The following is an 11,764-nucleotide window of genomic DNA, read 5'->3' on the forward strand; positions in this document are numbered from 1 at the left end:
TAAATTGTATCCCCCTACACTGCCCCTACCACATTCTGCATTTTTACATTTTCACAAAAAAAACATAATTTAGTATTTTTATGAATCTATTTGCATTGTGGGGACCACTGGGTGGGGGACCTCAGGTTTTACTATCCTATGGGGATTTGGTCCCCACAATATAATATAAACAATAACACACACACACACACACACACACACACACACACACACACACACACACACACAAACACACACACACACACACACACACACACACACACACACACACACACACACACACACACACACACATATCATTATAGTTAATATTAACAACTCACATTTCTGAAGCCCAATTTACATAGACCTTAAAGTCACGATGTTACAGGGGTTGTTGGTTGACTGTGTGTGTGTGTATACCTTCATTTTACAGAAAGAAGATACCGGTATATGTGGGGGATGGAGAGAAGACAGTCAGCCTGCATCCAATCTTTTTTAAAGCTTCCTGTGTAAGAGAGAAACTGCACACTATAAGTGATGAAAGGAGCTCATTCTCCCAATGCGAGATCCTCACGGATTCTTCAGGCTCACTTAAGCAGAACCATACACACACATCCCGCTGTCCACCCGACATGATCAAATTCACAAAACTTCCAGTTTATCTCACACCTGAAGCATCTAGTCTGAACTCCTCCCATCTTATTCTGCTGTAGTCTGTCATTATGAATCTATGATCAAATGTGGCGTGTGGATGAACACACTTTTGTTTATACACCATAACCCACAGATGGCCAACACTTTGCTTACAAAAGCCGGTCATACGTTTGCACAATGCTTTTTATTATTTTTTTATGTTAATTTTTTGGTAACACTATTTTAAGGTGACAGTTACACGTAGCTACATACTATAGTAAGTAACAATGTGTTAAGTAAGTAACAATGTGTTAGTAACAATGTGAAATTCAATTTTCAAAAAGGGGTGAATTGTTGAAGCGCTTTTTGCCATTGAGATGACTGGGAAAAATGTTCCAAATATCACAGGAAAATGCAAAAACTGTGTTGTGTATGCATTTTATTTAAAGTTTTTTTTGAAATCATATGATAGTTTTGTGTGGTAAATAAACCAACATTAAAGGGATAGTCCGCCCAAAAATGAAAATGTTATTTTTATCTGCTTACCCCCAGTGCATCCAACAAGTAGGTGTCTTTGTTTCTTCAGTAGAACACAAATGAACTCCAACCATTGCTGTGTGTAGGTCATATAACCGTGTGAATAAGTATCAATTCTATGAGAGCATAAAAAAAAAAAATACTGCTTAGACAACATGCACAAAGAGCCCTGTGGCTCATGACGACACATTGATATTTTAAGACACAAAATGATCAGTTTGTGTGAGAAATCAAGCATGGATATTGACCTTACCTGAAGTGAAGCGCGTATATCCAGCGTGTGTATTATTGACTTTAACGGAAGTTAAGTGTGTTCCAGGCTGTTGGATATAGTGTTGTATTTGAAGTAAAAAATTATATAAAAACATCTTGATTTTTCACTCAAACTGAGTGTTTTGTGTCTTAAGGTATCAATGTGTCGTCATGAGCCACAGGGCTCTTTGTGCATGTTGTCTAAGCATATTTTTTTTGTTTTGTTTTTTGCTCTCATAGAATCTCCCAGAGCCCCCACTCAGCTAAAGCGGCAGCTTTGGGGGCATATACTTAAAGGGTGTCTTTGTGCTTCGTAACAGACACAAAATGCAAATAAAATGTCTGTCCAACAAGAACAGGTCCCTTACATGACAACGAGATGCATTTAGCCACTTAGCCATTGTTTAAATTCACCTGTTTTAGACAGCTAGCTGTATATCGCGCCGAAGTCTCGTGGGAACTCGGGTGTAGCCGGAAAAAAGGCAAATAGTCCGGTTGGGAAGAGCGTGTGTATGAAGATGCTCTGCTCGTCGGTTCTCCGTATCGAACGTATCCAAAAGAAACGGTTTTCGAGTAACTAAAGTAACTTGTGGGATCAGCGCTGATTTGAGACGCGAACCGTTTAGAACAATTCAGTCTGATTTGGAGAACTGGTTCGACCGGTTCACTGAAAAGAACCGGTTAAAAAGAACGATTCGCATAGAGTGATTATCCGATCGGGCTCACAAGTGAAGACGAAATGGTTCACGTTTGGGCCTTTTCCGAATTGTGGCAACAGAAAATTTGCATCGAACACTTGACTAACACAGACACAACACAAGGCCGATTGAATAAAAATGCCGTTCCGTGGTTGAAGACTGTGGAGGTAATGTAAGCTTTATTTATCCTTCCATGTGGGCACACATGGCTTGAGGAAAGATGTGCAGTAATAAAATAATCATGCTTTACACACACAACGCTCTTCCCAACTGGACTATTTGCCTTTTTTTCCGGCTACCGCTGAGTTCCCACGGGATTTCAGCGTGAGATACAGCTAGTTTTGAGCATTAACTGTAATAGCTCCATGTTGCAAGCACCAATCCGGTTCATTTTTTTATTTTTTTATTTTTATAGACTGTACTCACAAAGGTATAACGATCAAGATAAAGGACAGGTTGTCCTTTAAGTTGGAAAGAGTGGCCAAATATGTTGCAACGCTTTACTTTTTGTGCTGTGTAAAAGAAAGATTAGATAAAGATGAAACATTTTAATTGGATTAACTGTTTAAATAGAAACCTGCAGTCGTTCCCCCCCCCCCCCCCCCCCCCCCCCCCAGAACATAAGGACTTGAAATATGTTGTGCTTCCTAAGGAACGAGGCAGCAAATAACCCCTTGGGCCCTATCAGTGAAATCTACACCACAGAATGATTTCACATTCTCTGTCTGTGTTTTCAGTGACCACCTGTTCAGCTTTCTGCTGAGGACTGATCTGTGTCCGACCCTATTGTAGTACCCAAATATTCCTTACATCTATTACTGGCCAAGAAACTAAAGCCTTTTCCAGTTTCCCCCAATTATTTTATGGAGCTTTACTATCATCTCACCATGGTGACATGTCTTTCTTCACCATTTAACCAGACAAACGGCACAGAGGAAAAAGTCTTGTTAGATTTCTATATGTCTGCCCGGCTGTCTCGTATAGCACGACGTGCTGTCAAAGAGAATTCTGGGAACTACAGGAGTTTTCTGCTTCCACTACAAAAGGTTTAGATTTACAGGGATTTTTTGGGGGGTGAGTCTGCAAAATGGACTGTAACATTGAAACGTTTATAGAAGGGGGCTTCAGTTTTAACAGCATGGTTTGAAAGAAGGTTCTTACAGCATGTGTAAATGAAAGCGGGAAGGGTCTTTATTGTACAGAGCATCTACATTTTTACAGCAGACAGCATTGATATGCAAGACACAAGGTGTACAGTGCTCAGACAGTGTAGGGCCAAAAGGAATGCCCATATATTGAATGTGTGTGTTTATATAGGTGTTTGCATATGAAACCCCAATAGACTGTAAAATAAAGTCTGTTTCTAATAGGATGCAGAAGACCTCTAAAAATACAGATGTTCTATGTGCGGCATTAATATAGACACTGAATGCATATGGACAAATCGTGACAAAGTGGTGAAATATAGGCATCTGTGGGCCAGTGATACAGAAACAGTTGTATCTCCTGCCAACTGAATTAAATTGGCCCTGCTTTCAGTGGGCATCCTGCAGTCTTTAGTGTTACACAGAGATGGTAATACAACTTGACTATTATTAATATTCTCCTAGGCCTCATAAATAGAAAGCTCACTTAAATTATGCTAATAAAGGCAGATTTTGACCTAAAAGGGAACCCAACTGAATACCTCCAATGCCTTCTTGAGACAGGCCACTGCTCAAAGGAGGATTATAAAAACATTAGTCACAGAATCCACATTTCAATGACGCCACATATTTCAAGTCACTGCTGATTACTCTGACACCGTTTGTTGAGGGTTCTGGCTTTCAGGGGTAAAAGGAAGCCACGTTGCATTGAAGCACATGGGAACAGGATACTCGGTTTCACTCCTCCTGCAGTTTAGTGAACTGAAAAAATTGTATCTGTTTCAATTATGGGTATTTTTAGACTGTTTCATGTGTTTAGTTTTTTTTTATTTACGATTAAAGGGAGTTCGCCCAAAAAAAAAAAAAAAAATCTGTCATCATGCCGAAATCTTTTTTTCTTTTTTTTCTGTGGAAAATTTTGGAAACCAAACAGTTATCAACAGTTAATGGAAGTCAGTGGTAACCAAAACTGTTGTGTTATCCAAATTCTTCAAAACAATATTTTGTTCTAAGCAGAAGAGTCAATAAGGTTTTGGAATAATATGAGTGTGAGTAAATGGTGAAAGAATTTGTATTGTTGGGTTGACTTTTCCCATATACACTACAAAAAAAAAAAAAATGTATATATATATATATATATATATATATATATATATATATATATATATATATATATATATATATATATATATATATATATATATATATATATATATATATATATATATATATATATATATATATATTTTTTTTTTTTTTTTTTGTTAATGAGTTGTTATAGTTTGTATCAATAAATCTTGGTCCTCTGCATACTGCAAAAAACAGCCCAGACCCATCAAGGCATGGACTCTGCAAGACCTCAGGGTGGCATGTGGTATCAAGACATTAGCAGCATATCCTTCAAGTCCTGTAGGTTGCAAGGTGGAGCCGCTGTGGATTGATCTTGTTGGTTCAAATGCCACAAATGCTCGATTAAATTGAGATCTGGGGTATTTGGAGGCCAGTGCAACACCTTGAACGCTTCATCATGATCCTCATGTTGATACCATTCCTGAACAATGTGTGTAGTGTGGCAGGGCGCATTATCCTGCTAAAAGAGGCCCCTTCCACCAGGGAACACTATTGTCATGAAGGGGTGTACCTGGACTACAACAAGGTGGCACGTGTCACATTTACATCCACATGACTCACCGGATCCAAGGTTTCCTAACAGAACATTGCCAGGAGCATCACATTCCCTAGATTGCCATATTGCATCCAGGTCCCATCACTGCCCCAGGTAAATGCTACACTAGTACATACAACTGTCCACATGAATAAAATTGGACTCATCGGACCAGATGACCGTCTTCCATTTTCCAGTTCGGACGCTTGTAGGCACTTTCAACGGTGGACAGGGGTCATCATAATAATAATAATGAATAATGATACATTTTATTTGTAATGCACTTTATATTAAACAAAATCTCAAAGTGCTACAGAATTAAAACAATCAACAACAATAAATAAGTAAATAAAAATAAAATAAATAAAACTGAAAAATTAAGAAGTAACAAATCAATCAAAAGCTCTGCTAAAAAGGTGGGTTTTAAGACCTCACTTAAAAGCATCTACAGTCTGTGGTGTCCGCAATTGGTCAGGGAGAGCATTCCACAAACTGGGGCTGCAGAGCAGAAGGCCCGATCTCCCATAGTACGGAGTTTGGTCATGTGAGTTTTAAGAAGATATGTTGAAACAAAGCGGAGGTTTCGTGTGGATGTTTGTGTGGTGAGGAGTTCCTTGAGATAGGTGGAAGCATGGATGCACTGGTGGGTAAGGAGAGAGATCTTATACTCGATCCTGATAGACACAGGAAGCCAGTGGAGTGATTTTAGAATGGGGGTGATATGGTCATATTTGTGCACCCTCATGAGGACCCTAGCAGCACTGTTCTGAATACACTGCAGCCTCTGGAGATTTTTGCTAAGGATGCCGATAAGGAGCACAGTAATCCAGCCTGGAGGAGACAAAGGCCAAGCTTCTCAGCATCAGCCAGAGTTCGTATGGGATGACTTTTGGCAATGTTTCTGAGGTGGAAGAAGGAGGTCTTACACAGATGTGAGCTTCAAAAGTAAGCTGAGATTCCATTCTGACCCCCAGATTAGTGACTGAAGTGGAAAGTGGAATGACCTGATCGGTGATAACGGATTTCTGGACCTGAAGTGGAGTGCCGACTAGGATAGCTTTAGTCTTGGAGCTGTTTAGCTGCAGAAAGTTTTGCTTCATCCGCGCCTTTATCTCATCCAGGCAAGTGATCAAAGTGGATGGTGTGAGGTCAGCAGAGGTGGATGAACTTGTCCTGAGGTAAAGTTGAGTGTCATCAGCATAGCAGTGAAAAGAAATCCCATGCTGGCTGATGACACGGCCAAGGGGGAGCATGTAGAGGATGAACAGGGTGGGTCCGAGCACTGAGCTTTGAGGGACACCGCAGGTGACGTTGTGTGACAGGGATGTAGCTTCTCCCAACGCGTCATATTCAGTTCTCCCAGTGAGAAAAGAAGAAAACCAGTTGTCATAGACATTATACGCAGCAGAGTGTTATGAACTGTGTTGTGGCACATTCGCCCCATAACCATCATTAAAATTGTGTGTGACTGGTTTGTGGTTTGTCCCTTGTCTGACCACTGTTTGTAAATTCTCACCACAGCTGACTGGGAGCAACACACAAGCATTTCCATTTCACAGACATTCTGACCAAGTTGCCTTACCACAACCATTTGGCCCTGGGTCTAAGTCGTTTAGATTTTTATTGCTGCCCATCTACTCAGATCTTGTTTCCTTTCCATTTATTACTGAATATGTATGTATATATAAAGGGTGTACATTGTTTGCAACAATGCTTAGGAAGATGGTACGTGTCAAAGTAACATCCACATGGATGGCAGCACCCAAGGTTTCCCAGCATGACATTGCCCGAAGCTTCTCCCTGCCTCTGCCGGCTTGCCTTCCTCCCATAGTGCATCCTGGTGCCATGTGTTCTCTAGGTAAGCGACACACACGCACCCAGCCATCCACGTGATGTAAAATAAAACGTGATTCATCATTTCAGACAACCTTCTTCCATTGCTCCATGGTCCAGTTCTGATGCTCATGTGCCCACTGTTGGGTCTTTCGGGAGTGGACTGGTCTGCGACTATGCAGCTCCATACACAACAAACTGCGATGCACTGTGTATTCTGACAGCTTTCTATCAGAACCAGCATTAACTTCTTGAGCAATTTGAGGTATAGCTCGTCTGTTTGATCAGACCACACGGGCCAGCATTCGCTCCCCACTGTTCGCCACTGTTCCTTTGACCACTTTTGATAGATACTGACCACTGCAGACTAGAAACATCCCACAAGAGCTGCAGTTTTGGAGATGCTCTATTGTCTAGCCATCACAATTTGGCCCTTGTCAAACTCGCTCAAATCTGTACTCTTGCCCAATTTTCCTGCATCTAACACCTCAACTTTTAGGACAAAATGTTCACTTGCAGCCTAATATATCCCACCCACTAACAGGGGCCGTGATAAGGAGATTATCAGTGTTATTCACTTTACCAGTCAGTGAATAATAATGTAATAATAATGCAATGCCGGATCGGTGAATGTGTGTATTTCTTCTTCTTTTTTTATGTTCAGGTTGCTGTAACTCAAACATTTTATAAAATAGTAATGAAGTAATTAAATGCTTTCTGTTTCAATTTACACATTTTATTGAAAAATTGAGTTTGGGACAAATCACCAAACCTTTTTACATGTTTTTTTTTCTCCCTTTTTTTCCAGTAGACTGTATTTATTTCTTTTTTCTGATCTGTAGTACAGTGATGCCACTTTTCTTCGCCTTGACTGAGATGAAATTCAGTCCCACTCCAGGCGCTGAAGGTGATCTGGAGGCCGTCAAACAGCTTGAGTTTCCAGCATTACTCCTGCACCACTGAAACAAGACCACATTTCAATCCAGGCCAGGTGGGTCAGTTTGCATTGAGAATTAACATTTTGCACAACGAATATACTGTAAAACTGTTGAACCAGAAGCGAGGGGAAAAAGTCATATGTTTGAACAGGTTTGCTTCAAGTTTTCCCACTTTAATGAGAACCATGCACTCTTTTTTTATATATTGCAGTATGTCCTTTAAGCCACCAGGGGGCGTTAGTAGATTCTGATACAGGACTCGCTTATATTTGCAGGACTGCCTTGCAACTAACTTTGTAATAAAGAAAGAAAAAATACAAACATAAGTAACCCTCTTAAAAAATGTACATTCAATAGATATGGCACATGTGGCGGAACCTTAGCATGCCCACCCCCATCAAAACATGCCGCCCTACCCATCTCATTATGTCTGATGCAAAAGAGCATCGACAGAACAGCAGCCTGTGGGTGTCAGATCAGAGTACCTTCCCAGAGTGATCTCTGGCGAGAATAAAAGCTCTGCGGTGGATCTGAAAGACAAGAATGTAAATAAACACACAGACAGCATGGCACTTTAATGGCTTGTCACACTAGTGCACTATCGCACTGCCCAGCGATGTAGCGGTCCCGCCACTGGTTTTATACAAGAAAGGGGATTAGCCAGTGGCCCACGGAAGCATTGCTGCGGCTTAAACCATTTTGCGTGGATGGTGTGAGAGGCGGTGGGATAATGCCATTTCACATCCCTGTGTTTCAGAAGCTCATGGAACCTTTTGCATGATTTGGGCCTCTCTATCTGGTACTGCAAAGTCCAGAAGAATGACTACGAGAACAAAACGTCACCTATAAGTTTTCAGAATACAAGCACCACCACCTAATCTAAACCTAACTGTAGACAGAAGCATACAATAATTTGACTTTAGGATTAAAACCATGTGTGTTTTGTAAGATTGTAGTATACAAGCTGAAAAATGAACTAAGCAGTTAAATATTTCCTTGAGCTGATATTGTATAAGTTATTTGAAGTAGGAATGTAACAAAAGCCACACTAATCACACCAAAGGGATGGTTCACCCAAAAATGAAATGTTCTCGCCCCCAAGTTGTTCCAAACATGTAAGAGTTCCTTTGTTCTATTGAACACAAGATTTTTTAAAGAATGTTGTTAAACAGACAGTTGACAGCACCCATTGACTTCCATAGTATTTTGGTTTCCTACTATGGAAGTCATCAAGTGTCTGGTTACCAACATTCTTTAAAATGTATTGTGTGTGTGTGTGTGTGTGTGTGTGTGTGTGTGTGTGTGTGTGTGTGTGTGTGTGTGTGTGTGTGTGTGTGTGTGTGTGTGTGTGTGTGTGTGTGTGTGTGTGTGTGTGTGTGTGTGTGTGTGTGTGTGTGTGTGTGTGTGTGTGTGTGTGTGTGTGTGTGCTTGTTTTTGTGACATATCAGGACAAAAATGTGTATAATAACATGTGTATGACATAGGTATTACAGAAAATGGTGACATATCAGGACATTACCCCATGTCCCCACTTTTCAAAATGCTTATAAATCATACAGGATGAGTTTTTTTTTGAAAAAGTAAAAATGCAGAATGTTTCCTGTGATGGGTAGGTTTAGGGGCAGGGGCAGTGTAAGGGGATAGAAAATACGGTTTGTACAGTATAAAAACCATTACGCCTGTGTGTGTGTGTGTGTGTGTGTGTGTGTGTGTGTGTGTGTGTGTGTGTGTGTGTGTGTGTGTGTGTGTGTGTGTGTGTGTGTGTGTGTGTGTGTGTGTGTGTGTGTGTGTGTGTGTGTGTGTGTGTGTGTGTGTGTGTGTGTGTGTGTGTGTGTGTGTGTGTGTGTGTGTGTGTGTGTGTGTGTGTGTGTGTGTGTGTGTGTGTGTGTGTGTGCTTGTTTTTGTGACATATCAGGACAAAAATGTGTATAATGACATGTGTATGACATAGGTATTACAGAAAAGGGTGACATATGAGGACATTACCCCATGTCCCCACTTTTCAAAATGCTTATAAATCATACAGGATGAGTTTTTTTTGAAAAAGTAAAAATGCAGAATGTTTCCTGTGATGGGTAGGTTTAGGGGCCGGGGCAGTGTAAGGGGATAGAAAATACGGTTTGTACAGTATAAAAACCATTACGCCTGTGTGTGTGTGTGTGTGTGTGTGTGTGTGTGTGTGTGCGTGCGTGCGTGCGTGCGTGCGTGCGTGCGTGCGTGCGTGCGTCCGTGCGTGCGTGCGTGTGTGTGTGTGTGTGTGTGTGTGTGTGTGTGTGTGTGTGTGTTCACCAGAAGAAAGAAACTCCTACAGGTTTGGAAAAAACTTGAGGGCGAGTACATAATGACAACTTTTTATTTTAGGTACTATACCTTTAAGTCCATGTCTTGTTGCGTGTCTGTGTGTGTGTGTGTGTGTGTGTGTGTGTGTGTGTGTGTGTGTGTGTGTGTGTGTGTGTGTGTGTGTGTGTGTGTGTGTGTGTGTGTGTGTGTGTGTGTGTGTGTGTGTGTGTGTGTGTGTGTGTGTGTGTGTGTGTGTGTGTGTGTGTGTGTGTGTGTGTGTGTGTGTGTGTGTGTGAATATACATCCTAGGAGCTTCCCAAGGGTCCTGTGACGGACACACTCGGCCTATAACAGGAAGCACATGTCCTCAAACCTGTTTGAATCCTTTTATCTCTAGAAGTCCGTATCCGTCTTACCTTGACCAAAAACCTTGTATAAAAAAAGTGTCAGTATTCACACATACAAACCTCCAGAGACATTAGACATCCAAAAAAAGGAAATCTATTAATTTTAACCAGTTGAAGTTAATTTACAGGAAAAGATCTACACAAGCAACCAAAAAGTGCAGGGAGGCTAGCCGCACATTCAATGTGAAAACTGACAACTCACATATAAGGTAAAGAAGATGTTGGATTTAGATTAGGATAGTGGGTTCAAAAGAGCTGCCAATCGGATTCACGAATTGTGTTTTATAGCCTCATGGTGACTTTATAGACTTAATTATCTGTGCTATAAAGAAGCATTTAGTTGAGAGGTTTGAATGTGCAATTTCTGATTACATTGTAAGTAGACAGCATATTTATATGACACCATATCTCTTTTGAATTTTTCAAAAAATCCTGAAAAAAAAAGGTATTATGAATTTTACAAAAATATTAAGCAGTTCAATTAACAATTAATCAGATTTCAGCATTGATAATATTAAGAAGTACTCCAAATCAGCATATTATAATCATTTCTGAAGGATCATGTGACTGATGACTGGAGTAATGGCTGCTGAAAATGCAGCTTTGCCGAAGAAAAAAACCCATTACAATTATGTATTATTTATAATTACAAGTTAACAATATTAATTTATAAGTACTGTATTTCAATTAAATGTGTATGTGAGATACTAAAGACATGTTTGCTTGTTACATATTAACTAGCCACAATAAGCCAAAACTTCTCAGTACTAAGTGAATTGTCTTTGCTTTATTGAGCTATATTGCTATATTTTTAAATATATATTTATTTAAATTATCAAATTTATTTTCAGGTGTGTACTTATTCAAATACATAATATGATGTACTTATAGAGTTACAGTTAGGTTTTTGGTTTAGGGTTAGTTACTTGAATTTATGGATAATGTAGGCTACTGTTATTACTACTAAGTGCCTGTAGTTGGCCTAACGTGTAACTAACATGTAAAATAAAGGGAGTTGTGTAAAATCTTGAGATAAAAGAAATCTTGTGAGTTTTTGCTATGATTCAGAATAAATATCTTTAATAAATAATCACATTTTTGAAAAGAATTCCCATAGTGCGTGCATGTATTTAAACGTTTTACATTTTGCAATCTCCCTCATTCACTGTGCCAAATGTGCCAATTTGATCACTCATTGGTCACTCACATTAATCCCTATGAAAATGTGTCAAACCAAGTTAAGCTTTCTGTTTATATAAAAGTGTGGGGGTGGAAATTTTCAAGAAGTCCTCGCTGCAGCCTGTAGTACGATGACGTACTGGATCAGATCCAACGCGTACTGGACGCGCATGCGCAGTGGTTTCATTCACAATTCGATGACGTCATATACGCA

This window comes from Pseudorasbora parva, chromosome 12 (assembly GCF_024679245.1).
Source record: "Pseudorasbora parva isolate DD20220531a chromosome 12, ASM2467924v1, whole genome shotgun sequence".
Lineage (NCBI taxonomy): Eukaryota > Metazoa > Chordata > Actinopteri > Cypriniformes > Gobionidae > Pseudorasbora > Pseudorasbora parva.